The following is a 23,915-nucleotide window of genomic DNA, read 5'->3' on the forward strand; positions in this document are numbered from 1 at the left end:
CATGAACGAATAAGAAACAAAAATAGCAGCTCCATGCCAGTACTTTGGTGAAAGCTGCCTGGCAAACGTTGTAATAAAGACCTGCTGCTCATACTGTTCTCTTTCTGTATCCTTGGGTATAGCAGAAGCAATTGACTGGATACCCACTGAACATGTATCTTACATGGCACCCAGTAACTTAATTTGACACTGGCAAGCAGCAGCACAGGTACATCCACCCTGGGAGATTTGGCTAGTGAGTTTGAGGGCAACATGTTCGGTGAAGCAGAGAGCACAGTTTTGTAGGAGTAAGTGAAAGTAGTACAAAAGTAGGAAGCAGCTGGCCTGAGTGTCAACTTGCATCCATTCATAGTTGATGAGAGTAGGGAATCTGAACTCTGGGGCCCAGCTTTTCCACCAGAATCTTGAAGAATCTCGCACCTTTTCAGGGGAATTAGTCTGCCCTATGTTCAATTCATTGCCAATGACTGTTCTGACAGGTGTCAGAGAGCATGCAGAAACAGGCAACCCCTGCAGCTGCAGATGTGGCTAAGACAATAGCTAGGAAGCAAGTCAAGAAGATAAAGGGCCACCTCAGTCCCAGCCTACGTTTTCACCCCTCCCCCACGTTGACTTTACGCTGCCAATAGTGGTGTAAAGCAGACGATCCCTCTGTCTTAAAATTATGAATAACTCATTACAAGATTTGTAATTAATGTTGGGGGTAAACAGTACATTAGATATCTTAAAGTTCATAATTTCTGAAATAAATTTTTCAATTTCAAATCTTTGTTTATTGAGAACTTTAGGTTAGGTTGCATGGGATCACAAAGTTGTAATTAGTTGGATTTAAATACAAACGCGGGGAGATTTTCTACTCCTGCATTCCCCAGCCTGTAATTTTCTACCCATTAAAATTAATAGGCAGAAATTGCAGGCTGGGATTGCAGAAATAGAAAATTCTAGTCAATGACTTTCATTTGAAGTATATTTTGGATAATTGGGGCATTATATTTGTTTTTTTATATCCTTTGGTTTTTGGTAACATTGCATTTTTGCTCCACTGGCTGCATTATGTCACATTTTCACAATGTTGATGTATCCCACTGCCAGTTTCATGTGTCACAGCAAGGTGGTGCACCTAACAGTTATTTTAATCCATATGTCTGACTTCATACAGCTAGTTATTCAGTTAGTGTCAATTACCCGCTGTGTTAAAGATTAACGTTTTAGATGGCTGCATACCCAGGAACTGCAGTCAAATTACAGCTGTGTCTGTAAGAAAAACATTTCAAAAATAGTTAAAGACCTCTTGTTTGCCCAACAAGGGACTCAGAAAAGCAAAACACTCCCAAAGGATCTTCAAACAGCAAATCCGTTTCACAAAATAAAATTACACTCAATTGCAGATTTAGATTAAATAAAACAATTCTGTAGTATGTATTTGAAGAGGTTAAGAGAATTTAGAGTGCTATACCCCCAGGAAGACAATATTGTTGGGGGCATGACGCTCCAAATCCTTTTGAAACTAGTAAAACTGAGAGTGTAGAACTCACTTAACTTGACTGTGAGCTATGTGTATCTGTTGCATTTACTGCTATGAATCATGTGGTCTTAACTCCACTAGGAATTATTGCTTAGTATAAGTGCGATATGCTTCACCCTGCTGTGAAAGTTATGTGCTTGTTATATTCTTTTATACTAAAATAGATTTGGTGCTTTCGTTACCTTTCATGTCAAAGCCCTACTGGCATCAGTCACTCTGATCCAATCAGTGATGTCATATGCTGTGTTACTGAAGGAAGATCTCTCAGCCCAAAAGCAGTTAGTGAGAACGAAAGGGGGAACTGTCTGCACTCTAAGGCACCCTCACTCATCGACATTGAGACAAACAAAAAAGGCATCTACTCAGTGAATGCCTAAGTGGCATGAAATACCCATAACATCACAATCAAAAATGTCCATCTCAGCTCCAGTGAATGCATCATACTATCTCAGTTATCCTTTGGCAGAGTGTTTGAGACAGCCTTATCTGTTGGCTGCCCCTAGGTAAATAATCTTCAAGATCCATGGCCAAAGAGAGTACAGGCTGTACTTCAGAGAGCATTTTTATGGGGCGCTAGTGTTATTGAGACCAGTTTCAACTAGACCTAATACACGGAGTCATTATTGCTGGAATTAGTCTGAGAATTTCATAAGGTTTTTCCCCACCGTTCTGTGCCAATTCGCTCTTTGTCTTTCTGGCATTAAACATGTGGTAATTATCATGAAGTGGAAACTCCAAAATTCCAAGATGGCAGCAGATAAGGCACATGTTTATCTTCTAGCCCCAAAAATGTATGATCACTACCATTAAAACTGCCGAACTACTGCCATACAGAGAAGCATTTTAACACATATAGCCTGAAGGGGCTGTCCTATTTCTCATCTATATGCTGCCCCTCGGCGTAATCATCCGGAAACACAATGTCAGATTCCACATGTAGGCTGATGACACCCAGCAGTACCTCACCACCATCTCTCTCAACCCTCCCACTGCCTATGATTTTGTGACGCTGCTTGTCCGACATTCAGTATTAGATGAGATGAAATTTCCTCCAATTAAATATTGGGAAGACCGAAGCCATTATCTTCAGTCCCTGTCACAAACTCCACTTCCTAGCCACTGACTCCACCCCACTCCCTGGCCACTGTCTGAGGCTGAACCGGATCGTTCGCAACCTCGGCATTGTATTTAACCCTGAGCTTTGCTTCTGACCCCATATCCTCTCCATCACCAAGACCACCTACTTTCACCTCCGTAATATTGCCCACCTCCTCCCCTGCCTCAGCCCATCTGCTGCTGAAACCATCATCCATGCTTTTGCTATCTCCAGACTCGACTATTCCAATGCTCTCCTGGCCGGCTTCCCAACTTCCACCCTCCGTAAAATTGAGCTCATCCAAAACTCTGCTGCCCATATCCTAACTCGTACCAAGTTCCGTTCATCCTTCACCCCTGTGCCTGCTGAGCTACATTGGCTCCCGGTACAGCAATGTCTCAATTTTAAAATTCTCACCCTTTTGTTCAAATCCCTCCATGGCCTTGCCCCTCATTATCTCTGTAACCTCTTCCATCCATACAACCCTCTGAGATCTCTGCGTTCCTTTAATTCTGGCCTCTTGTGCATCCCTGATTTTTAATCGCTCCACCATTGGCGGCCATGCCATCAGCCTCTTACATAGAAACATAGAAACATAGAAAATAGGAGCAAGAGTAGGCCATTCGGCCCTTCGGGCCTGCTCCACCATTCAAAATTATGATGGCTGATCGTCTAACTCAGTACCCTGTTCCCGCTTTTTCCCCATATCCCTTGATCCCTTTACCATTAAGAAATATATCTATCTCCTTCTTGAATACATCTAATGACTTGGCCTCCACTGCCTTCTGTGGTAGAGAATTCCACAGATTCACCACCCTCTGAGTGAAGAAATTTCCCCTCATCTCGGTTCTAAATGGCATACCCCGTATCCTGAGACAGTGACCCGTGGTTCTGGACTCACCAGCCATCGGGAACATCCTCCCTGCATCCAGTCTGTCTAGTCCTGTTAGAATTTTATATGTTTCGATAAGATCACCTCTCATTCTTCGAAATTCTAGTGAATATAGGCCTAGTCGACCCAATCTCTCCTCATACGTCAGTCCTGCCATCCCAGGTATCAGTCTGGTAAACCTTCGTTGCCTCCATGGCAAGGACATCCTTCCTCAGATAAGGAGACCAAAACTGCACACAATACTCCAGACGTGGTCTCACCAAGGCCCTGTATAACTGCAGTAAGACATCCTTGCTCCTGTACTAAATCCTCTTGCAATGAAGGCCAACATACCATTCGTCTTCCTAACTGCTTGCTGAACCTGAATTCTCGCTTTCGGCGACTGGTGTACAAGGACACCCAGGTCTCGTTGCACCTCCCCTTTTCCCAATCTATCACCATTCAGATAATAATCTGCCTTTCTGTTTTTACAACCAAAGTGGATAACCTCAGATTTATCCACGTTATACTGCATCTGCCATGTTCTTGCCCATTCACCCAACTTGTCTAAATCACATTGGAGCCTCTTTGCATCTTCCTCACAGCTCACATTCCACCCCAGCTTTGTGTCATCTGCAAACTTGGAAATGTTACATTTAGTTCCCTTATCCAAATCATTGATATATATTGTGAATAGCTGGGGCCCAAGCACTGATCACTGCGGTACCCTACTAGTCACTGCCTGCCACCCGGAAAAAGACCCGTTTATTCCTACTCTCTGTTTCCTGTCTGTCAACCAATTCTCAATCCATGCCAGCATATTCCCTCCAATCCCATCTGCTTTAATTTTGCACACTAACCTCTTGTGTGGGACCTTATCAAAAACCTTCTGAAAATCCAAGTACACGACATCCACTGGTTCTCCCCTATCTATTCTACTAGTTACATCCTCAAAAAACTCCAGTAGATTTGTTAAGCATGATTTCCCTTTCATAAACCCATTCTGACTTTGTCCAATCCTGTTAATGCCCTCCAAGTGTTCTGTTATCACATCTTTTATAATAGACTCCAGCATTTTCCCCACTACTGATGTTAGGCCCTAAGCTCTGGAATTTCCTCCCTAAATCTCTCTGCCACTCTACCTCTCTCTCCTCCTTTAAGACGCTCCTTAAAACTCAGCTTTTTGACTAAACTTTTGGTCACTTGTCCTAACATCTCCTTATGTGGCTCGTATCAAATTTTGTTTGAAAACTCTCCTGTGAAGCACCTTGGGACGATTTACTATGTTAAAGGCGCTATATAAATGCAAGTTGTTGTTTTCTTTTTACATATATGACTTGGGGAACTCAACCTGATTCCTCTGATTTAATGTATAATGCAAGAACTGGAAGGTCCACATCATTAGCAAGGACAAAATGGCACATTCAGTTAGCATATAAGGGTAAATTGATCGAGTCCATACTTCAGCAGAGAACTGTGTTCAAAGGTTGGAACACTATAGCCCAATTCTCTGACCTGTGGTCTCTTCAAATGCATCTCCCCTCTATGAGTCATGGGATCACTGAATTTACTCTTATGAGATTTAATCTCAAGGACTCTCATTTGAATGTAGCTCAGACCAGTGTGATAAAAAATCTGCTGTCTGTAAAGGTCCTAAATAAAATGGATTTAGGTAGTAATATGGGATCCAGGTCCTATTGACCTTGGAACCTAAGCACAAAACTACTTATAATATGGCAATAATCAGCATTCTTACTCAAAAGCCACAAATGAAAAAATGGCACATATTAACCCATTTCCATTCATATTGCAGGATAAGCTGACACGCAATCAAAAGGAGAGTTCAGGAACAGGAGGAGGTCCCACTACACTGAAAATACTGACATCAATGGAGGACATGATGTGGAGATGCCGGTGATGGACTGGGGTTGACAATTGTAAACAATTTTACAACACCAAGTTATAGTCCAGCAATTTTATTTTAAATTCACAAGCTTTCGGAGGCTTCCTCCTTCCTCAGGTGAACGAGGAAGGAGGAAGCCTCCGAAAGCTTGTGAATTTAAAATAAAATTGCTGGACTATAACTTGGTGTTGTAAAATTGTTTACAATCAATGGAGGAGGCAGCCATCAACATCATTAGCAGAGAGAGGGCATGCAGCATTGGAGATGGCCAGGCTAGGGGCCATACACAGCAGAATGTTTGGGCATCTTCTGGTCCTTTTCTTTTTCTACTTAACTCTTTCTCTCTCACACATTCAGCATGATAACCTGGTGGTCCATTGCACTGGCACTGATCTGCTTCTGTTAACCCTTGTCCCAGCTGCCTTTTTCTCTAAGTCCTTTAGAAACTCAGATCTTGCAACCACACAGATTGAGAGGGAGAACCCTCCCAAATATGAACCGTCACTCACTCTCATTGTTCCCAACCCCAGCACAGAAATCAGCACCCTGCATGATATTGATAGTGAGTTCAAGGGGCCTATACTAGGCATTTCACTGAGAACAAGAAAGCAGGGGCAGGTGGATATGGAAAGGATAGTCTAGGAAATGGCTCACTCGGAGGGCAAGCTTGTGTCCTAGCTCTGCAGAAAAGGACAGGGATGCAAATTTTAGGGGTCCATCCTTTAAAAGAAGTGTAGTTTGAAACTAATTGGAATCTACGTATCTGTCTTGATCCAGTCACTTGAATGCAAACTTGGAAAATTCAAAGCACTTATAGAAAAAAACTTTAGCAAGGTCATTGGAAAAACACTGGCAGCAAATATGATGCAATATTCATACCTCAGCACACTACAAATTACCTGCACTTGAGACAATCTTCAGCTCTTCAAAAGACTGCAAGAGGTCAAACTTCTTATCTTACTTTTAATAGATTGAAGCAAATCCTCTTCAAAAGTGGAGACAACTGCCTGAGCTGACTGTTCAAAAACTCTGTAAGCTGGCTTTTTATTTCAAACATGGTCCTTTTCAAATGCATCACCAGCTTTTCTCAAACACTTCATTGCAGGTACTCTGTGAGACTTATGATATCTAAGCAAGAGGAGATGCTTCAGTAACAACAATATAATTGGACAAAGCAAAGGTTGCATGAATGTTTGAGCTCACCTGGAACAGAATCAGCAGAAAACTTCTCAGAAATAATACTAGCAGTTAAAATGTTGAGTGTGGACAGTGCATTGGGTTTGCACAATATCCTTTCACTTCTGGAACTTGTGTTTGAATCCATTGAATGCTAATGGGATGAAAATCTCCTCTGTCTGCTGGTTGTAAGAGGCACATGTGAAATAAAACCAAGTGACTCCCAGAGGCTGTGGGTATAATGAAAAATGGGTGGCAATGAAATGGAATGGCATGACAATATCCGGCCTGATAATAACATAAAGGATAAATGTAATATCAAACATGATCTGGAGAGTGCTATAAAGCAATAACACATTTTGAAGTTGAGATAACATTATAAGCAGCAAGATCATAACTCAAGTTCAATTCTGAAATTTACTATGCATTAGAATAAATAGAATCATAGAAGTTTACAACATGGAAACAGGCCCTTCGGCCCAACATGTCCATGTCGCCCAGTTTATACCACTAAGCTAGTCCCAATTGCCTGCACTTGGCCCATATCCCTCTATACCCATCTTACCCATGTAACTGTCCAAATGCTTTTTAAAAGACAAAATTGTACCCGCCTCTACTACTGCCTCTGGCAGCTCGTTCCAGACACTCACCACCTTTGAGTGAAAAAATTGCCCCTCTGGACCCTTTTGTATCTCTCCCCTCTCACCTTAAATCTATGCCCCCTCGTTATAGACTCCCCAACCTTTGGGAAAAGATTTTGACGATCTACCTTATCTATGCCCCTCATTATTTTATAGACTTCTATAAGATCACCCCGAAACCTCCTACTCTCCAGGGAAAAAAGTCTCAGCCCTATAAGTCAAACCATCAAGTCCCGGTAGCGTCCTAGTAAATCTTTTCTGCACTCTTTCCAGTTTAATAATATCCTTTCTATAATAGGGTGACCAGAACTGTACACAGTATTCCAAGTGTGGCCTAACTAATGTCTTGTACAACTTCAACAAGACATCCCAACTCCTGTATTCAATGATCTGACCAATGAAACCAAGCATGCTGAATGCCTTCTTCACCACCCTATCCACCTGTGACTCCACTTTCAAGGAGCTCTGAACCTGTACTCCTAGATCTCTTTGTTCTATAACTCTCCCCAACGCCCTACCATTAACGGAGTAGGTCCTGGCCCGATTCGATCTACCAAAATGCATCACCTCACATTTATCTAAATTAAACTCCATCTGCCATTCATCGGCCCACTGGCCCAATTTATCAAGATCCCGTTGCAATCCTAGATAACCTTCTTCACTGTCCACAATGCCACCAATCTTGGTGTCATCTGCAAACTTACTAACCATGCCTCCTAAATTCTCATCCAAATCATTAATATAAATAACAAATAACAGCGGACCCAGCACCGATCCCTGAGGCACACCGCTGGTCACAGGCCTCCAGTTTGAAAAACAACCCTCTAAAACCACCCTCTGTTTTCTGTTGTCAATCCAATTTTGTATGATGTGGAGATGCCGGTGATGGACTGGGGTTGACAATTGTAAACAATTTTACAACACCAAGTTATAGTCCAGCAATTTTATTTTAAATTCACAAGCTTTCGGAGACTTCCTCCTTCCTCAGGTAAATGAGGAAGGAGGAAGTCTCCGAAAGCTTGTGAATTTAAAATAAAATTGCTGGACTATAACTTGGTGTTGTAAAATTGTTTACAATTTTGTATCCAATTGGCTACCTCACCTTGGATCCCGTGAGATTTAACCTTATGTAACAACCTACCATGCGGTACCTTGTCAAAGGCTTTGCTAAAGTCCATGTAGACCACGACCACTGCACAGCCCTCATCTATCTTCTTGGTTACCCCTTCAAAAAACTCAATCAAATTCGTGAGACATGATTTTCCTCTCACAAAACCATGCTGACTGTTCCTAATCAGTCCCTGCCTCTCCAAATGCCTGTAATCCTGTCTCTCAGAATACCCTCTAACAACTTACCCACTACAGATGTCAGGCTCACTGGTCTGTAGTTCCCAGGCTTTTCCCTGCCGCCCTTCTTAAACAAAGGCACAACATTTGCTACCCTCCAATCTTCAGGCACCTCACCTGTAGCTGTCGATGATTCAAATATCTCTGCTAGGGGACCCGCAATTTGCCCCCTAACCTCCCATAACGTCCTGGGATACATTTCATCAGGTCCCGGAGATTTATCTACCTTGATGCCCGTTAACACTTCCAGCACCTCCCTCTCTGTAATATGTACACTCCTCAAGACATCACTATTTATTTCCCCAAGTTCCCTAACATCCATGCCTTTCTCAACCGTAAATACCGATGTGAAATATTCATTTAGGATCTCACCCATCTCTTGTGGTTCCGCACATAGATGACCTTGTTGATCCTTAAGAGGCCCTACTCTCTCCCTAGTTACTCTTTTGCCCTTTATGTATTTGTAGAAGCTCTTTGGATTCTCCTTTGCCTTATCTGCCAAAGCAATCTCATGTCCCCTTTTTGCCCTCCTGATTTCTCTCTTAACTCTACTCTGGTAATCTCTATACTCTTCAAGGGATCCACTTGATCCCAGCTGCCTATGCATGTCATATGCCTCCTTCTTCTTTTTGACTAGGGCCTCAATCTCCCGAGTCATCCAAGGTTCCCTACTTCTACCAGCCTTGCCCATCACTTTATAAGGAATGTGCTTACCCTGAACCCTGGTTAACACACTTTTGAAAGCCTCCCACTTACCAGACGTCCCTTTGCCTGCCAACAGACTCTCCCAATCAACTTCTGAAAGTTCCTGTCTAATACCATCAAAATTGGCCTTTCCCCAATTTAGAATTTTAACTTTTGGGCCAGACCTATCATTCTCTATAGCTATCTTAAAACTAATGGAATTATGATCACTGGTCCCAAAGTGACCCCTCACTAACACTTCTGTCACCTGCCCTTCCTTATTTCCCAAGAGGAGGTCAAGTTTTGCCCCCTCTCTAGTCGGGCCATCCACATACTGAATGAGAAATTCCTCCTGAATACACTCAACAAATTTCTCCCCATCCAAGCCCCTAATGCTATGGCTGTCCCAGTCAATGTTGGGAAAGTTAAAGTCCCCTACTATTACCACCCTATTTTTCTTGCAGCTGTCTGTAATCTCCTTACATATTTGCTCCTCAATTTCCCGTTGACTATTTGGGGGTCTGTAGTACAATCCTATCAAAGTGATCGCTCCCTTCTTATTTTTCAGTTCTACCCATATAGACTCATTACTGCCGTGATGTTCTCCCTAATCAAGAACGCAACTCCCCCTCCTCTCTTACCTCTTGCTCTATCTTTCCTATAGCATCTGTACCCTGGAACATTGAGCTGCCAGTCCTGCCCCTCCCTTAGCCATGTTTCAGTAGTAGCTATAACACTCCAGTCCCATGTACCCATCCATGCCCTGAGTTCATCTGCCTTGCCCTGCATTCCTGAGCATCTGAGTCAGATGGTTGTGGGTTCAAGTCCCACAACAGGGACTTGAGCACAAAATCCAGGCTGATACTCCAGTGCAGTACTGAGGGACTGCTGCACTGTTGAAAGTGCTGTCTTTTGGATGAGACATTAAACCAAGGCCCCGCCTGCCCTCTCAGGTGGACGTAAAAGATCCCATGGCACTATTTCGAAGAAGAGCAGGGCAATTCTCCCCGGTGTCCTGGCCAACATTTATCCCTCAACCAACACCACTAAAACAGATTATTTTAAAAAAAATTCGTTCATGGGATGTGGGCGTCGCTGGCGAGGCCGGCATTTATTGCCCATCGCTAATTGCCCTCGAGAAGGTGGTGGTGAGCCGCCTTCTTGAACCGCTGCAGTCTGTGTGGTGACGGTTCTCCCACAGTGCTGTTAGGAAGGGAGTTCCAGGATTTTAACCCAGTGACGATGAAGGAAAGGCGATATATTTGCAAGTCGGGATGGTGTGTGACTTGGAGGAGAACGTGCAGGTGGTGTTGTTCCCATGTGCCTGCTGCTCTTGTCCTTCTAGGTGATAGAGGTCGCGGGTTTGGAAGGAGCTGTCGAAGAAGTCTTGGCGAGTTGCTGCAGTGCATCCTGTGGATGGTACACACTGCAGCCACAGTGCGCCGGTGGTGAAGGGAGTGAATGTTTAGGGTGGTGGATGGGGTGTCAATCAAGCGGGCTGCTTTGTCCTGGATGGTGTCGAGCTTCTTGAGTGTTGTTGGAGCTGCACTCATCCAAGCAAGTGGAGAGTATTCCATCACACGCCTGACTTGTGCCTTGTAGATGGTGGAAAGGCTTTGGGGAGTCATGAGGTGAGTCACTCGCCGCAGAATACCCAGCCTCTGACCTGCTCTCGTAGCCACATTATTTATATCGCTGGTCCAGTTAAGTTTCTGGTCAATGGTGACCACCAGGATGTTGATGGTGGGGGATTCGGTGATGTTAATGCCGTTGAATGTCAAGGGGAGGTGGTTAGACTCTCTCTCGTTGGAGATGGTCATTGCCTGGCACTTATCTGGCACGAATGTTACTTGCCACTTATCAGCCCAAGCCTGGATGTTGTCCAGGTCTTGCTGCATGCGGGCTCGGACTGCTTCATTATTTGAGGGGTTGCGATTGGAACTGAACACTGTGCAATCATTAGCGAACATTCCCATTTCTGACCTTATGATGGAGGGAAGGTCATTAATGAAGCAGCTGAAGATGATTGGGCCTAGGACACTGCCCTGAGGAACTCCTGCAGCAATGCCCTGGGCTGAGATGATTGGCCTCCAACTACCACTACCATCTTCCTTTGTGCTAGGTATGACTTCAGCCACTGGAGAGTTTTCCCCCTGATTCCCATTGACTTCAATTTTACTAGGGCTCCTTAGTGCCACACTCGGTCAAATGCTGCCTTAATGTCAAGGGCAGTCACTCTCACCTCACCTCTGGAATTCAGCTCTTTTCTTCATGTTTGGACCAAGTCTGTAATGAGGTCTGGAGCCGAGTGGTCCTGGCAGAACCCAAACTGAGCATCAGTGAGCAGGTTATTGGTGAGTAAGTGTCGCTTGATAGCACTATTGACGACACCTTCCATCACTTTGCTGATGATTGAGAGTAGACTGATGGGGTGGTAATTGGCCGGATTGGATTTATCCTGCTTTTTGTGGACAGGACATACCTGGGCAATTTTCCACATTGTCGGGTAGATGCCAGTGTTGTAACTATACTGGGACAGCTTGGCTAGAGGCGCAGCTAGTTCTGGAGCACAAGTCTTCAGCACTGCAGCTGGGATGTTGTCAGGGCCCATAGCCTTTGCTGTATCCAGTGCACTCAGCCGTTTCTTGATATCACGTGGAGTGAATTGAATTGGCTGAAGACTGGTTTCTGTGATGGTGGGGATATCGGGAGGAGGCCGAGATGGATCATCCACTCGTCACTTCTGGCTGAAGATGGTTGCAAACGCTTCAGCCTTGTCTTTTGCACTCATGTGCTGGACTCCGTCATTATTGAGGATGGGGATGTTTGCAGAGCCTCCTCCTCCCGTTAGTTGTTTAATTGTCCTCCACCATTCATGACTGGATGTGGCAGGACTGCAGAGCTTTGATCTGATCCGTTGATTGTAGAATCGCATTATCACATTGCTGTTTGTGGAAACTTACTGTGTGCAAATTGGCTGACGCGTTCCCTACATTACAACAATGATTACACTTCAAAAAAGTAGTTTATTGGTTGTAAAGCATTTTGGGACGTCCTGAGGTCATGAAAGGCACTATATGAATGCAAGTCTTTCTTTCTTTATAACATAATGTATGGAAATGTGGCAATTTCTTACCTTTATCCATGCTAAATTTACCAATTACCATTTTCATTTCTTTGCTGCCCAGTGTCATGGTTAGTGACAAAGTCAGTTTTGGTTCTAGTCTCTTGTTTGTGTACGATATAATTAGAGAATACTGCAGTTTCTGTGTACTAAATACCGGTTGGAGCATGTTACAAGGCAAATGCCACATCAAGAACATAAAGTGACAACATTCCTCTGGAATTCAGCTCTTTTCTTCATGTTAAGGCAGCATTTGACCGAGTGTGGCACTACAATGATACAACAAACAAAATTAAGTTTAAGAAAAAAATACTACAGAATACACAGACCATAAAAGTCTATCTTGGCATTATGATTGCAGTTTCTCTATAGGACTAGCATAACACTTCACAATTACGGAGAGCAGCCGCCAGTGTACAAGTAGCAGGAGTAATATGTCACTGCCTACAAGATTGCTAATCACCACTAAGAAAGCAGGAATCAAATCTCCCATAATTCTTATTTTCTTGAATCTGCACTGACACAGATCTAATATCCCAGCTGTTGCATTAGAGAACACACATGATAAATTGGCACAATTACCACATTCCGTAACAGATACCTGTAAGTTAATTTAAGGCAATAATCCAATGTCAGAGTTCAGACAGTTTACAAACCGAGTTTGCCTTCTTGCATTTTATGCTGTCACCTGGGGCTAATTTCTCCTCTTCTGGAGACAGCGGCAACAATGTCTTTTTCCTTAGTAAAAAAAATACTGGTGACCAGCACGAATGAGATTCTGTTCCCGACCTCTGCTTTTTTATATTATCACTCTGCATTCTACTTGTGTCAGTGGTGAAAAGACTACCATTGAGAAGTACAGCAGCTGGGCACCTATCAAGTGCCTTAACAGTCCTCATGAATGGTCACAAAAACAGATGTGGAAAGAAGAGACTTCAGAATTTGTATCATTATATCTGAATCACATAGGAGAAAAGCCCACTAAGGCAAAACTGCTGTAGAAGCGCTTGTGTCACAAACCAGGAGGGCAGTTAAGTCGACCCAATGACATCAAGAAGGTCACCAAAGTAAGTACATTTAATTTAAGCTTGTAGGCCCTGAATTTGCTTGCAATCTTTGGCCTTTATCGGATGCAACATTTTTTTGGCCTGGAAATTGGGGTTGATGTGATTTCCATCAGTTTTTCGCCCAAAAATTGATGTACCTGAATTTCCAATCATGTTTCGGGCCTTCCCAACATCTGCCCGCCGAGCCCGCATGGAGCTTATTAACATTTATTTAAATGAGGTCAGTGGCACTGGTGTGCCAAAATTCTGGAAGTTATACTCGCAGTGCACCAGGATAACTTAGAACAAGTTTTTTAAGGTTTACCTGCTGCCAGGATGAACTGCGATTGGCAGGTGAGAAACTTTTGAGCCTAAAGAGTGCAGAAACGTTGACAATGGATTACTGGAGTTGGGAAAGAGTATTTAGAGCATTTTGTTTTTGTTTTGCCCTTGACAGCACTGGACTGAGATTGCTTGGCAGTCCATACTGGCCAGGATCTGAAAGATTTGGTCTGACAATTGCAACTTTGGTTTCCCCAATGAAGCAGGGTACTTACGGGGTATACAACAGGAACATAGCTGCATTGTACTGCTGTCTGGTTCTCTGGTGGGCTTGCACAATGTTTGTCACTCAGCTATTGAATGTTAGAACACTTAAGTCTAACATACTTGACTTGACAGTCTATGTAAATGGAATTGCAATAAATAAAAACACTGGACTTGCCTCTGACTGTTTGTGACACTGTGAGACCTTTGGAAATATTTTTGTCCCCAGTGCAATGAGAGATCCTCGGGACCAGGTTGGAGATGAGGTGGTAAAAGCTAGAAAATTCTCATCAAAGCATTATGTGCTACTTGATGTGCTTTCTTAAAGTATTGCAATGCCTTTACACTCAACTGCTATATCTTCAAGAGGGAATATCATTGCGTACACAGCTAAACAAGCCCTTTTGATTTTTACGGGGTGTCTTGCTAAAAGAGGCCAGGCATGAAAATAACCACCCAGACCCTTTCACTGGAGAATCTGCTGCCGGATCCACAGCATCGACAGCTGCCACTTCCTCACCAAATATTAAGCCATCTTTCTCACACAAGCACCGGCACAAAGACACCCACTGGAAGGAAGTAGCCAGTGAGTCAGAAGGGTTTTCACTGAGTTAGGCACTGAGCACTAGCGAGCACAAGAAGCTGGGAGTGGAAGAGAGGGAAAATGTTGTTTCCCTGTGGAGGGTGGAGAAATAACCACTCTTAACTGAGGAGCATAGAGAGCCAGATCTCAGGGACCCATCTTCAAAAGAATTATGATTAGGGGAGCAATGATCTCGTGTGTCAGCAGTGGAGACTCTTTCCATGCATGTGGTTCAGATGATGGACAAAGGGAAGGATTCTACTACCCACATCAGCAACATGTTGGAGGTAGTTTCCCACAACCTGCAGAGCATCCTGGAGACTGTGACAGCCCATGAGATTTCTGCAGCATCAAGATGCCAGCAGCAGCTTCTAGAGATATTGATGTTTTCCAGCCTGGAAGCTATCGCTGCTTTAATAGATCTCTTGAGAGTCAGTCCAAATGCCACACTTGCACACGATCTCCAAGAATGGTTGGCACTATTCAGTCTGCAATGACAATAATCAATAGGTCCACTGAGCTTGTTCCCAGCACCAGTGGGCTGCAAGGAGTGGGTGCAGAAGTCACTCTCTCTGTAGACAGTGGCATTGAGTCTCTTGCCTTAGACCCCCCCCAATACTTACACACCAGGGAGCTTCAGATCCCCTCCAGGACAGCTGCTTCCCTGAGATGAGAATCACCTCAGGCCTCTAAGGCTCCAAGGGACCATCCCAGCCACCCACCACTCAACTTCATCTCACCCTGGGAGCACCTGGTAGGAGTAGTAGATGAGAAGCTTAAGCAAGTAAGTTAGCTAGCACAAAAGGTAGACATGGTGTTCAGAAATAGTGATTGGAATTGTTGACACTTTTTGGTGCTTTATTGCCATCAATATATTCTTTTCTAAAGTAACATGGCTTGTGCACATAGGAGGGGGTGGGGGTGGTGGTGCGGGGTGAGCAGTACAGCACAGGAAAATCAAGGAGGCGGTATGTAACTAAAATTAAATACATGCACATTGAGAAACACTATAACTAGGTGTATTTAAAAAGCTCTAAAGAAAAGCTCTGCTTTTCCCATGACAACTGAAATGAATTCTCAATGAAAGCTGATCCATAATCAGGACCACACACTGTTACTTTCAAAGATTCAATTCTCCCTTGAGATTAAAAATGTGAAACTTTGTTGTTTTGTGATCTGCTGAATTACAGCGGTAATTATTTTAAACAATTTTCAAATGAAAATCTCCATAGTGTTGCTTCTTGACATTTTTTCCGATAATGGATACACAAAACATATGGGGGTAATTTTAATCTAACCAGTCAATGGAAAGTAAAATCAAGCGGCTTGTAAAACGCTCTTCAAGGCAGACAGTCAAACCAACAGATTAGTTGTGGGTGAACAAGGCATATACTTTATTGCCATGGATAATGACCCCACTAAGAGATGCAAGATCAGCAGCTGAAGAGTGCTACAATGAAACACATGCCTCGAACAGAGTAGTCATTGGGAGAACCATAAAGGTCCTGAAGAGTTGCTTTCATTGCCTTCAAAGATTGGGGGTGGTTCTTTATTATGTTCCAGAGCCTTCATCCAGTATGATTGTACATTGCTGTGCCCTGCAAAATTTTGCCATCCAAAAAGGCCTGGTCATGGAGTTTCCTGGGAAGGTGGCCCTAGCTGCTTTGGAGGCAGAAGAGCATGAATGAAGCATTAAGAGAATCATCATATGGAGGACTATTCAGTAATGGCTGGAAGGGGCATTAAAACTCGATATATCAAACAAGTGTTCTCCTCTGCTTAACAGTTTCTTTTTGTCACCTGACTCACATCAGTTACAAATCCTTCAATCCAGTACCAATTCTAGATCATCACATCAGATCTCTTTGACCCTACATGATGATGCATAGGAAGAAAAAAATAGATGACATGCATACTCTATGAATGGTATTGAGATAACAGTGGATGAAGCTGAAAGAGACTCAGAAGTCTTAGTAGACTTCAACAACAACAACAACATTTATATAATGCCTTAAAATAGAAAAATGTCCCAAGGTCCCTCATAGAAGCGTAATCAGACTAAAATTGACACGAATCAGAGAAGGAGATATCAAGACGGATGACTAAAAGCTTGGTCAACGAGGTAGGTTAAAAGGAGGATCTTAAAGGAGGAGAGAGAGATGGAGAGGCATAGAGATTTAGGGGGGAGTTCCACAAGGCATGACCGAAATTGTGGGTAAAGGGTGTAGTGGATGTGTAAGAGGCCAGAGTTGGAAGAATGAAGAGTTCTCAGGGTGTTGTAGGGGTGGAGATGGTTACAGAAATATGGAGGGGCAAGGCGATGAAGGGATTTCAACATGAGGTTGAGAATTTTAAAATCGATGTATAGGAGGATCGTCAGCTAATGTAAGTCAGTGAGCACAGGGATGATGGGTGAGCAGGACTTAATGTGAATTTGGATATGGGCAACAGCGTTTTGGATGAGCTGACATTTATGGAGGGTGGAGGATAGGAGGCCATCCAGGAGAACATTGGAATATTCGAGTCTGGAGGTGACAATGGCATGAATGAGAGTTTGGCTGCATATGATCTGAGGCACGGTGAAGACTTGCGATATTACAGAATTGGAAGTAGGCGGTCTTTGTGATGGAGAAGATATGGAGTCAGAAGCTCTGCTCGGAGTCAACAATAATAACAACAAAAACAACTTGCATTTACATAGTGCCTTTAACAAAGTAAAATGTCCCAAGGCGCTTCACAGGAACAATTTTCAAACAAAATTTGATACTGAGCCACATAAAGAGATGTTAGGGCAGGTGACCAAAAGCTTGGTCAAAGAGGTGGGTTTTAAGGAGCGTCCTAAAGGAGGAGAGAGAGGTAGAGAGGCGGATAGGTTTAGGGAGGGAATTCCAGAGCTTAGACCCTAGGCAGCTGAAGGCATGGCTGCCAATGGTGGAGTGATTAAAATCGGGGATGTGCAAGAAGCAAGAATTGGAGGAGCACAGAGATCTCATGGGTTGTAGAGCTGGAGGAGAATACAGAGATAGGGGGTGGGGGCGAGGCCATAGACAGATTTGAAAACAAGGATGAGAATTTTAAAATCGAGGTGTTCCAGGACCAGGAGCCAATGTAGGTCAGCGAGCATGGGGTGATGGGTGAACTGGACTTGGTGCGAGTTAGGAAACGGGCAGCAGAGTTTTGGATGAGCTCAAGTTTATGGAGAGTGGAAGATGGGAGGCCAGCTAGGAGAGCATTAAAATAGTCAAGTCTAGAGGTAACAAAAGGCATGGATGGGGATTTCAGCTGCAGATGAGCTGAGGCAGGGGTGGAGACAGGTGAAGTTACGGAGGTGGAAGTAGGCAGTCTTGGTGATGGAGCGAACAGGTGGTCAGAAGCTCAGGGTCAAGTAGGACTTCAAGGTTGCGAATGGTCTTGTTCAGTGGGGACCAAAGACAATGGCTTCGGTCTTCGCAATATTTAGTTTGAGGAAATTTTTGCTCATGTCGGACAAGCAATGTGACAAATGAGAGACAGTTGTGGGGTCGAGAGAGGTGGTGGTGAGGTAGATCTGGGTGTCGCAGTTTACATGTGGAATCTGACATGTGTTTTCGGATGATGTCACCGAGGGGCAGCATGTAGATGACAAATAAGAGGGGGCCAAGGATAGATCCTTGGGGGACTCCAGAGCTAACAGTGAAAGAGCGGGAAGAGAAGACATTTCAGGTGATTCTCTGGCTATGACTGGATAGATAAGAACGGAACGAGGCAACGGCAGTCCCACCCAGCTGTACGACGGAGGAGAGGCATTGGAGGAGGATGGTGTGGTCAACGGTGTCAAAGGCTGCAGACATGTCGAGAAGAATGAGGAGGGATAGTTTACCATGGTCACAGTCACATAGGATGTCATTTGTGACTGTGGTAAGGGCTGTTTCAGTACTGTGGCAGGGGCGGAAACCTGATTGGAGGGATTCAAACATGGAGTTGCGGAAAAGATGGGCATGGATTTGGGAGGCGACAACACATTCAAGGACTTTGGAGAGGAAAGGGAGGCTGGAGATGGGGCAGTAGTTTGCAAGGACAGAGGGGTCAAGGGTTTTTTGAGGAGGTGGGGTTATGATGGCAGATTTGAAGGGGAGGGGGACAGTACCTGAGGAGAGAGAACCATTAACAATATCAGCTAACATGGGGGCCAGGAAGGGAAGTTGGGTGGTCAGCAGTTTGTTGGGAATAGGGTCGAGGAAGCAGGATGTGGGCCACATGGTCAAATATGACACAGAGGTTGCGAATAGTTGGCTTCAATCTGAGGCAGTGGCTGGGGAGGGGAGGCAAGGGTATGAAGTTTGTGGTCGGGACTGAAGACGATGGCAACAGTCTTCCCAATGGAGGAAATTGCAGCTCTTCCAATTTCCATTCAGTAATGAAATACACAAAGTTGTAACTTTACAAAGATTGCATACAGCAATCATAAATTCAGAAGTTTGTGATTGCTTTAGCTTAAAGTTAATATGGTGTGTTTTCAAAAAATCAAGAGTTTTGGGTCCAGTGTGTAGCTTCCAGAAAAGCAGGATACAAATGAAATGTTCATTTACAAATCTATTGAAATGGATGATTTTATTTTTCATTTCACTTTTACAGGATTTCTTTTGATTATATATAACTCTATTCAATATATTAAATCTGGGCAAAACATGTTTATTAAATAATGACTATTTATTTCCTTTCCAATGACAAATGAGCAGATTAAGCAATTTTTTCACAAACGCTAATGAAGTTACATTCTCAAGATTAGCATGAAAATGTGTATTCCTGAAATTGCAGTAGTGCTTTGTTAATTTTGACAATAATGGATCAAATACATATTTTATCAAAAATGTATCTTGGCAAATTGTTCACTATAATGAAAGGTGCAAATACAACAGAACAAAATTTAAAAATTGAAGGTTAGAAGCAAGAAGGGATATTGGGTGGACATTTTTCACAAAAAGTGTCATAGCATTAAGGAATAAATTATCAGGGAAGGTCAATGAGGCAGACAATAGAAATAGTTTAAGGAAACAATTAGGTGCATTTCTAGAGAAAGGATTGAGGGACATGGTGAGAAGATAGGTAGGTAGGATGGATCTCTGAGAAAGGAATATGTTTGTTGGGGTAAATCTTAGCTTTGTGCGATAATGTAAAACAGCCCATTTTACATCTCTCCCGATTTTTATGTTCATTGATTTCAAGATCACACAAAGTCAAGATCTACCCCATTGAATCTAATGGTCTTTTCCTGTTTCTAAAAAATTGTATGTTCTTTTATATAATTGATGAACTCAAAGGCTGAGGAAACTATCTGTTCTGACTGACTTAGTTTATTTTTTTGATAAACCAGAGAATTACATTGTGTATCTTTTTAAACATAGCATTTGAATTCTAATTTTTTTATTCTTTAACCTTCACTTTACATCTCAAAATTGGCCATGTACTATTTTCCATCTTTCCAGAGCACATGTAGGCAAACTATTCCCAGTTCTGATGATGGGCTATGTTTGAAATGCCAATATTTTCCTTTCTTTACAGGTGCTTCTGACTTCCTGAGTGTTTCCATCATTTTCTGTTTCTATTCCCAGGTCTTCCTGCTCGTGTTGATCTTCAGAGTAATGTGAGGTGACACTTTCCTGCTTTGGGCGCTACCATACTTCTGTTAATTCTGCTTAGCATCTGCCCAGATGCTTTCATTAAGATTGAGAACTTACTGTGTGTGGAAATACTCCATAGCCCAGCATGCTACCATATATATTATCAGTTTTTAGGACTGTTTTGGAAACTTGGTGCCTATTAAGGTGAGAGATGCCACTGCTGGAGAATGAAACTTATTTTCCACATCATCCACTAACAGCATCAAAGGAGGTTAAATGCAGGGTAAAGCTCCTCCACTGCCCAGCAATGTGCCTTAAACATAGACTCAGAACAGCACCATCTGTTGTATCAATCTGACAGTTCAATTTCCTAGAGTAGCCATCAATATGGCATCTCTGAAATTGCAAATTGAATGCTAATTAATGCTGAATTAGTGGTAGTTTTGCACTATACCCAATGGATTGAATCTGCCTGAATTTATTTCACATAGGATCTGTACAGGCCACAGAGACAGACAATACTTTTATCTCATCAGTCTGGACTGGATGCAAACAGAAGATAAGAGGACTGTGTTCTAACTGACTATAACACCAAGCCCTTTTAAAAAAAATATATGCCAGGGTTGTTTTTGTGAAGTGAAGTTCATTCAGTTGAAAGAAACACAGCCCCCTTCAGTTAGTAAGACTAGAAGTTGGTTAATTGTGCTACAGAATAGTTGCTGAATGCTTTAATCACCTGGGATTTACCGCATTTCTCACAATACTTGTTCATGTGTCAGACAGTTACTTAAAGGATGTGCTACTCGCTGGTGCAGTGGGGCATTTAGCATCTGAAACTCATTGTTTATGGGTGGCCTTCTGGTTTCACAGTAGTCAGGGAATAATCCATGGGATTATTGTACTTTAGAATATCATATGTCGCCTTGCACACATTTTAAAAAGCCATCTTTATCATGCAGAGAAACCTTTTATGAAATAAGTTTTTGGAACACATAGAGTCATAAAAGATGAAGCCCAGGTATTTGCAGTAACCTTTGCTGACTGAGATTTAGATGAATAGGTAAACTTATATAAATAAGTAAGATGTTTCCAAAATAAGTGATGCATGGGTTTTGTTTCTTAAAACATACTGTCCTTTTTCAAAGTGCAGCTAAACCTGTAGATCAAACTGTCAAAAATGATATCTTCTTAACTTAAGACATCCCTGGAATAAAGCTTGAATGTTAATTTTCCTTGAAAGATTCATTCTAAAGGCGTAGTATAACCTTCTACGGATTAGCAGATAAATAATAGTGACCAATTTGTTTGACTCTCTCCCCTGACCGAGGAAATTCTGTCACCATTACTGCAAAGCCATGATGTGTGAAAAAGAATGGCAAATATGGAAGTGAATGCTGGAGTGTTTGGGAATAGGGTGGGGGAGGGTGCAAGTATAAGTCATAAAAGCTCTCGCCCATTCCAAACCAGAGTTTAATAATTCCAGGATAATCAGGGTTTAGTGATTTTGCAGCACTCCACTCCCAGCTGCAATCTGCTATGATCTGTGAATAGATGGAATTGTTAGCGCTGTTGAAATTAAGTGCATGTAGGACAAGAAAGGGATATTGTTCTCTTTTTAACTTCTAAAACAAACCCCACAGGATTAGGACCTGGCAAACACTGTTCATCTCCAGTCTTCAAAAAATCTTTTAAATCCAGGAAATCAAAGAACCCAGCAGAGTGTGAATGAATTCAAAAAGATCCATTTTGGTCCTATAAGAAAGTACAGTATTTCGGATAATGGCTCACAATTGTAAACCCAAAGACACATTCAGCCAAGAGTAAATGACCAAAAATCATAGAATCGTTACAGCATAGAACGAGGCCATTCGGCCTATCAAGCCTGTGCCGACTCTTTGTAAGAGCAATCCAGTTAATCCCATTCCCCCGCTCTTTCCCCGGAGCCCTGCAAATTGTTTCCCTTCAAATATTTATCCAATTCCTTTTTGAAAGCCATGATTGAACCTGCTTCCACCACCCTTTCAGGTAGCGCATTCCACATCTTAACTAATTGCTGCGTAAAAAAGTTTTTCCTTACGTTGCCTTTGGTTCTTTTGCCAATCATCTTAAATCTATGTCCTCTGGTTCTTAACCCTTCCGCCAATGGGAACAGTTTTTCTTTAGTTACTTTATCTAAACCTGTCATGATCTTGAACACTTCTATCACATCTCCTCTCAATCTTCTCTGGTCTAAGGAGAACAACCCAACTTCTCCAGTCTTTCCACGTAACTGAAGTCCCTCATCCCTGGAACCATTCCAGTAAATCTTTTCTGCACCCTCTCTAAGGTCTTCACATCCTTCCTGAAGTGTGGTGCCCAGAATTGGACTCAATACTCCAGTTGTGGCCGAACCAGTGTTTTATAAAGGTTCAACATAACTTCCTTGCTTTTGTACTCTATGGACATATTTATAAAGCCCAGGATCCTGCATGCTTTTTTAGCCACTTTCTCAACCTGTCTTGCCACCTTCAAAAATTTGTGCATGTACACCCCAGGTCACTTTGTTCCTGCACCCCCTTTAGAATTATACCATTCAGTTTATATTGCCTCTCCTTGTTCTTCCTGCTAAAATGTATCACTTCGCACTTCTCTGCATTAAATTTCATCTGCCATGTGTCTGCCCATTCCACCAGTCAATGCTGTCTATGTCCTCTTGAAATCTATTACTATCCTCCTCACTGTTTACTACACTTCCAAGTTTTGTCTCATCTGCAAATTTTGAAATTGTGCCTTGTACACCCAAGTCCAAGTCATTAATATATATCAGAAAAAGCAGCGGTCCTAGATCACGACCACCTTCCTCCAGTCCGAAAAAGAACCGTTCACCAGTACTCTCTGTTTCCTGTCACTTAGCCAATTTCATATCCATGCCACCACTGCCCCTTTCATTCCATGGGTTTCAATTTTGCCTAATGGATGTTAATAGTTATAGGTAAAATTCCCCTCTAAAATGTCTTTATCATTGAATATTACATATTTCTTGTTTAACCACTTTCTTGTGGCAGGGCTTGCACTGGCACAGGCATAATGGGCTAAATGTCCTCCTTCTGTACACAAATTTCTATGGGCTCAATTTTACCATGGTGGTGGGTTGGCAGCGGTTGGCGGGGGGGTGATTGGGCACATGGCAAACCCGCATGAAGCAAACTTACTGATTCCGACGCGATCGCACATTGATTGATAGCGATTAACGACCTCTCTGGGTTTTGCGCCTGGCAGCCAGCCTGACTGACAAGCTGGCTGCCCTCAGGAGCTGCAACATGAGGAGGGGGGCAAGAAAAACAGAGAGCGAAACGTCATCCGGCGCTGGAATGGAAGACCGGGGTGGGGGGGGGGAGAATGGAAGATTGGGGGGAGGGAGAATGGAAGTTCCGGCACTGGACTGGAAGACCAGGGTGGGGAGAGGGGAAGATTGGGGGGGCGGGGGGGAGGAGAAGATCGGGGGGAGTGGGAAGATCGGGAAGACATCGGGGGAAGATCAGTGGGACATCGGGAAGATGAAGAGAGAGACATCGGACATCGGAGCAGGTTTCAAAGGTCGGTTCGTTTAGTGTTTTCACTTCCTTCCATGGCTTTTTATTAAATTTATTTTGTTTCTTTTTCCCTGATTTCACCAGGCATGAATCAGAAGCAGTGGGCAAGCCGCCCAGGTAAGTTAAAAATCTTTCTAATCCCTTCATCTGTCACAGGTAAATTGCCTTAAGACCTCAATGAGGTACATTTGGCTCTTTAAC

This window comes from Heptranchias perlo, chromosome 14 (genome assembly GCF_035084215.1).
Source record: "Heptranchias perlo isolate sHepPer1 chromosome 14, sHepPer1.hap1, whole genome shotgun sequence".
Taxonomy (NCBI): Eukaryota; Metazoa; Chordata; class Chondrichthyes; order Hexanchiformes; family Hexanchidae; genus Heptranchias; species Heptranchias perlo.